At 36.4% G+C, this 6,687-nt stretch overlaps 1 non-coding gene across 1 annotated transcript; it reads left to right on the top strand.

Annotated features, from left to right (window-relative positions):
- Positions 1 to 270: 270 nt before the first annotated feature.
- Positions 271 to 431, top strand: LOC116871908. Its single transcript, XR_004383559.1, has one exon. It is a non-coding gene; the product is annotated as a U1 spliceosomal RNA (small nuclear RNA).
- Positions 432 to 6,687: the final 6,256 nt, after the last annotated feature.

The following is a 6,687-nucleotide window of genomic DNA, read 5'->3' as shown; positions in this document are numbered from 1 at the left end:
CTACAAAAACCACTATTGAGAGTTCAATTGGGGTTGTGTGTGTGTCTGTATATATATGCATGTATATGCATATATGTATATATAGCTGTATTTAACTATAACATGTACAAATATTTATATATAAATTTCTCTATATAAAATATATAACTTGAATATATTTATATGATGTAACTAGGACTTTAATATCTTTACATGAAATATTTTAGATGGTTTTTATAAGACATATTTGGGAGATAATATCATATTGTCAGAAAATTTAATAAAAGAAAGGAACTTACTGGAAGGGGAGATATCATGATCATGAAGGTGGTTTTCCCAGGGTGAGGCTTATCTATTACATTCCAGATGTGCTGACGCCTGCAATTTTCCCAAATGTGGGAAACTTGACTGCGTAATTTGTGGTAGTGGGGGACTGCATTTGCACTCTCATCCAACAATTAAATGGTTGAAAGACAAAATAAGTGAACGAATGAATGAATGAATGAATGAATAAGTGGAAAGCTTTTAAAATGTCAGGGACAATAGGAATTTTGTTCAGAAGGTGGGCCATTTAAATTCTCCTTATCTATAGGTCAGAAAGCTAAACCAAAATAGGTTATTTTGTTATTTTCTTTTTCCAGCTTCTCACAATAACTTGAAGATACAGCACAGAGGTACTTTTCCAGGGTCACAGATGTGGCTAACAGGGGAATATTTTCTGAACCCCATCTGGTGTCCTTTCAATCAGTTACCCATGCAACCTCAAGATCAGACTGGGCTATCATAACTTCAAAATTGATATTCTATATTTGGAAAAGAAATTCTAACATCCCAAAGTATTCTATTTTCATCAAATGATATGTTGTGCTTCTAAGACTTTGTTCAGTATATTCTTTCTATCCAGAATGCTTTCCCTATTTTCAACATGTCTGAGACCTTACCATCCTTGGAGGTCAAGTTCTCCATTCTTAATGAATTTTGTTATTTGGCATTTCTTATTGACAGCTTTGTTAGGCAATGATTTATATTTTTCGTTTCTGTACTCTGTACACAGAGTCCTGTGTACAGTAAGTAGTAAATGAAAGAGCACTGTCTTAAAGAATTTTAACTCTCACTACGGCACCAGCAAAACTTCGCATATGGGCACTTGGAAAATAAATATTGATTGGATAGTAGTGGCCATATAACAATAGCTAACATTTATAATGCCTACTGTATGCACATATTTTTCCAGACTACCCTTTCAATTATATGGCTCAGGTAATTTTATGATGTACATTTTGTAAATGAAAAGAATGAGAAATTAAAGAACTTGCCCGAGTTCACAACTCTTAACAGTGGTGGATTTGGGAACAAGCATAGACAAAGGAACTTGCATAGTTCTAGGAATTAGGGCCTTGATATTCTGGGGGCGAGGCATTATTCAGCCATCTCTCTTAAATATTACAGAAATATTGAGTAAAATATCCTGGAAAAGACCTGACAAGTCTGGTCTCCAACAGCTTCTTTGATCCAAAACAATATCACCCCTGTTTTCTCACTGTCCTCTGAGAGCACTAATCTCCAGGACATTCCTATTTTGGATACAAAAAATGATACTATTTCAGGGTTTTTACATGTGGTGTTTCCTCTGAGCAGAATGAGGCCCTAGATAACCACTGGCCTCACACTTCACTTTCCTTACATCTCATCTACAATGCTGGTATTATCACAGACTTCCCATACCAAACACCATCTCTCCCTCATTTTTCCTGACCAATCTTCTCTCTTTCATAGCCAATCATCCCCCAACATACATTTTTTTCCCCTCTGTTTCTTTCCACTAGATTCTAAGTTTCTTGTGGCCAGAGACAGTATTTGTATTCCCACTATGTCTCTGGTGACTGGAAGAGAGCTCATTTGTTGAGTGAATAAATTCAAGCCCATAGCTCCTGGAATTGCAATTTAGATTCCTCTTTCAACAAGAAAAATATGGGCATTATGAATAAATGTAATTAAAATGACAGATAAGTAATTTATTTTGTGTCAAAGGGAATCCAAAATATAACAAAATGGATAATCTTTCTGTTCATTCACAAATTACATCACATGTGTAGCTTATAATTTATCTCTAGAAAGAGTATGAAAAATAAAGAACAAATGTGTTTATGCCATTAATTTCCCAAAACATTAGCTCATGAAATAGAACCCTAGAGAAATATTTTATTGCCATCACCATCTTACACCAATGGGACTATATATGAGATGATAAATTTTGTTTTTTTATTTAATGCAAACTTTAAAGAGAAAAAGAACTTTAGGAGTAAGTGGCACAGTATCTGGATTCACATTAATTCAATTTTGGATTAAACTTCTGTCATTCATTTTCTGTTTGACCTGTTCTGCAATTGCTTTAGGGAAAAAAAAAAAAATCTCTTTATGCTGTTAGCCTGTTTCCTTACCCAAAGAATGATAATAAAATACTGACTTCATTGGTCATGTGAAGCAAGTTAAATCTCATATATGCAATTGATTTGTAAAGTGTAAATCCCACATTAATATTTTTTACTATAGAAATTATAACACATGACTGCTCTTCAAATTTCTCATGGGTTTATTAAACTTCCTAATTTTAAAAGTAATCTTGTTCAAAGACTAATTTTATAAACTTGTAGACATATTAGTGGAGAGAGAGAGAGAAAGATACTATACTACAGAAAAAAGTGTGTTTGGAAAAAAATCTCTCAGATTGATCCAGAAGTTATCAATATCATTTTATTATCTGGATATTTTGAATACTGGTATACTACTTTGTTTATGTTATCCTTTAATATAAAAATTAACTAATTTTATACAAACAATTGACATTTACAGATACTTCTTTATTTTTTCAAAGACACAAGAATGATTATAGATTATATTACTGTTAAGAAATATTGGGGAAAAATCATAATATACTTTGAAATTGCTTTACCATAACTAGCAGGTTTTTTTTAATTGAGGATAATTTTTACTTCAGGTTTTCTAATAGACCACTTGTTTAAAACAAGTATTCTTGCCAATTGTCCATAGTCCATAGGACATTTGTAAAAAACTAGACAAAGAAATATGTACATTGCATTTTCTCTGTCTTTCCATTAAATCACTTGAAAGGTACAGAGACCCCAAACTATCCTTTGAAATAAGTGTCTAGAGTAATACTTGTGAAAATGGTATTATTTGTTTTCCTTTTTAGGTGTGGCAGAATTTTTTTAAGAAATTTAAATTAGTTTTCTGAGGACTATGCTCCATGTGAGCTAACAAATATAGCACCCAGACAGAGACTGCAAATACTGACTTAGTAGACCTATGTCATGCACTTGTAATGAATTATCAAGACTTTTTTTACTTAAAAATTGTAAACATTAATCAAAATAATAAATTGAAGATAATAGAACCATGTAGTAGTCCAAATCTTCACAGAATTCCAAATAGTTAATATAAAAGGAAGTTCATCTAGATCAAGAGAATGCAGAACATTCAGTGATCTACTTGAGCCAACACAATCTCATATCCTCTGTGTTTTTCACAATGACTTATAACATAGAGCATTATGATATGTGTTAATTAAATAATATGCATGAAACTTAGAACAGTGTAGACCTCAAATTAACTTGTTTTAATATCTATTCTCACCCTAATAGAACTTCACTGTAAACAGTATGTAGTTACTTGAGTATACTCCTTTAAAATAAATAAATAAATGTGGGGAGTCAAGATGGCAGAGAAGTAGCAGGCTGAGACTACTTCAGGTAGCAGGAGATCAGCTAGATAGCTTATCTGAACATTGCAAACACGTACAAATCCAATGGGAGAAGAGAAGAGAAGAACAACAGCAATTCTAGAAACAGAAAATCAACCGCTTTCTGAAATGTAGGACTGGCGGAGAAGTGAATCCAAAGCCTCGGGAAGATAGACCGCGGGGGGAGGGGCCGGCTCCCGGCAAGCATCAGAACAACGGAGCACAAAATCAGGACTTTAAAAGTCTGTTCCGCTGAGGGACATCGCTCCAGAGGCTTAACCAGGGTGAAGCTCACGTGGGGTCAGTGTGGCCTCAGGTCCTGCAGGGTCACAGAAGGATCGGGGGTGGCTGAGTGTCGCAGAGCTTACAGGTATTAGAATGGGGAAGCCAGCTACAGAGACAGAGCCGAGGAGTGAGCTCTAAGCTCAGGGTTACCTTGAACCGGTCGCAGGCTCGGTCAGCTCAGAGCACGGCCAGAGGCCAGGGTGATGGGAGGAATTGGGTGCTGTTCTCTGAGGACGCACTGAGGAGTGGGGCCCCGGGCTCTCGGCTCCTCCGGGCCTGAGACCAGGAGGCCGCCATTTTCATTCCCGTCCTCCGGAACTCTACGGAAAACGCTCAGGGAACAAAAGCTCCCGAAAGCAAACCCGAGCGGATTACTCAGCCGGGCCCCTGGTAATGGCAGTGCAATTCCACCTGGGGAAAAGACCCTTGAGAATCACTACAACAGGCCACTCCCCCAGATGATCAACAAGAAATTCAGCCAGGACCAAGTTCACCTACCAAGGAGTGCAGTTTCAATACCAAAGAGAGCAGCAGAATTCCAGAGGAGGAGAAAGAAAAGCCAGGAACTCATGGCTTTCTCCCCATGATTCTTTAGCCTTGAACTTAATTTTTTATTTTTTCTTTTTTATATTTTTTTCTTTATTCGTTTTCTTTTTTTAATTGTTTCTTTTTTCTTCTTCTTCTTCTTTCTGAACCTCTTTTTATCCCCTTTCTCCCCCCTCATTATGTGGGATCTCTTCTGCTTTGGTTAAAGCATATTTTCCTGGGTTTGTTGCCACACTTATAGTATTTTAATGGCTCCTTCATATACTCTTATCGGGACAAAATGACAAGGCAGAAAAATTCACCACAAAAAAAAGAACAAGAGGCAGTACCAAAGGCTAGGGAATAATCAATACAGACATTGGTAATATGTCAGATCTAGAGTTCAGAATGATGATTCTCAAGGTTCTAGCCAGGCTCGAAAAAGGCATGGAAGATATTAGAAAAACCCTCTTGGGAGATATAAAAGCCCTTTCTGGAGAAATAAAAGAACTAAAATCTAACCAAGTTGAAATTAAAAAAAGCTATTAATGAGGTGCAATCAAAAATGGAGGCTCTCACTGCTAGGATAAAGGAAGCAGAAGAAAGAATTAGCAATATAGAAGACCAAAGGACAGAGAATAAAGAAGCTGAGCAAAAGAGGGACAAACAGCTACTGGACCATGAGGGGAGAATTCGAGAGAAAAGTGACACCATAAGACAAAACAACATTAGAATAATTGGGATTCCAGAAGAAGAAGAGAGAGAGAGGGGAGCAGAAGGTATATTGGAGAGAATTATTGGAGAGAATTTCCCTAATATGGCAAAGGGAACAAGCATCAAATTCCAGGAGGTGCAGAGAAGCCCCCTCAAAATCAATAAGAATAGGTCCACACCCCGTCACCTAATAGTAAAACTTACAAGTCTTAGTGACAAAGAGAAAATCCTGAAAGCAGCCCAGGAAAAGAAGTCTGTAACATACAATGGTAAAAATATTAGATTGGCAGCAGACTTATCCACAGAGACCTGGCAGGCCAGAAAGACCTGGCATGATATATTCAGAGCACTAAATGAGAAAAACATGCAGCCAAGAATACTATATCCAGCTAGGCTATCATTGAAAATAGGAGAGATTAAAAGCTTCCAGGACAAACAAAAACTGAAAGAATTTGCAAACACCAAAACAGCTCTACAGGAAATATTGAAAGGGGTCCTCTAAGCAAAGAGAGAGCCTAAAAGTAGTAGATCTGAAAGGAACAGAGACAATATACAATAACAGTCACCTTACAGGCAATACAATGACACTAAATTCATATCTCTCAATAGTTACCCTGAATGTTAATGGGCTAAATGCCCCAATCAAAAGACACAGGGTATCAGAATGGATAAAAAAACAAAACCCATCTATATGTTGCCTACAAGACACTTATTTTAAACCTGAAGACACCTCCAGATTTAAAGTGAGGGGGTGGAAAACAATTTACCATGTTAATGGGTATCAAAAGAAAGCAGGAGTGGCAATCCTTATCAATTAGATTTTAAGCCAAAGACTATAATAAGAGATGAGGAAGGACATTATATCATACTCAAAGGATCTGTCCAACAAGAAGATCTAACAATTTTAAATATCTATGCCCCTAACGTGGGAGCAGCCTAATATATAAACCAATTAATAACAAAATCAAAGAAACACATCAACAATAATACAATAATAGTAGGGGACTTTAACACTCCCCTCACTGAAATGGACAGATCATGCAAGCAAAAGATCAACAAGGATATAAAGGCCTTAAATGACACACTGGACCAGATGGACATCAGAGATATATTCAGAAAATTTCATCCCAAAACAACAGAATACACATTCTTCTCTAGTGCACAATGGAACATTTCCCAGAATAGATCACATCCTCCGTCCTAAATCAGGTCTCAACCTGTATCAAAAGATCGGGATCATTCCCTGCGTATTTTCAGACCACAATGCTCTGAAGCTAGAACTCAATCACAAGAGGAAATTTGGAAAGAACCCAAATACATGGAGAATAAACAGCATCCTTCTAAAGAATGAATGGGTCAACCAGGAAATTAAAGAAGAATTGAAAAAATTCATGGAAAATAATGATAATGAAAATACAATGGTT

Source organism: Lontra canadensis, unplaced genomic scaffold (assembly GCF_010015895.1).
Source record: "Lontra canadensis isolate GAN:19392208 unplaced genomic scaffold, GSC_riverotter_1.0 scaffold1, whole genome shotgun sequence".
NCBI classification, from domain to species: Eukaryota; Metazoa; Chordata; class Mammalia; order Carnivora; family Mustelidae; genus Lontra; species Lontra canadensis.
Note: the sequence above shows the minus strand (reverse complement) of the source record. Positions and strands in the feature narration are given on the sequence as shown.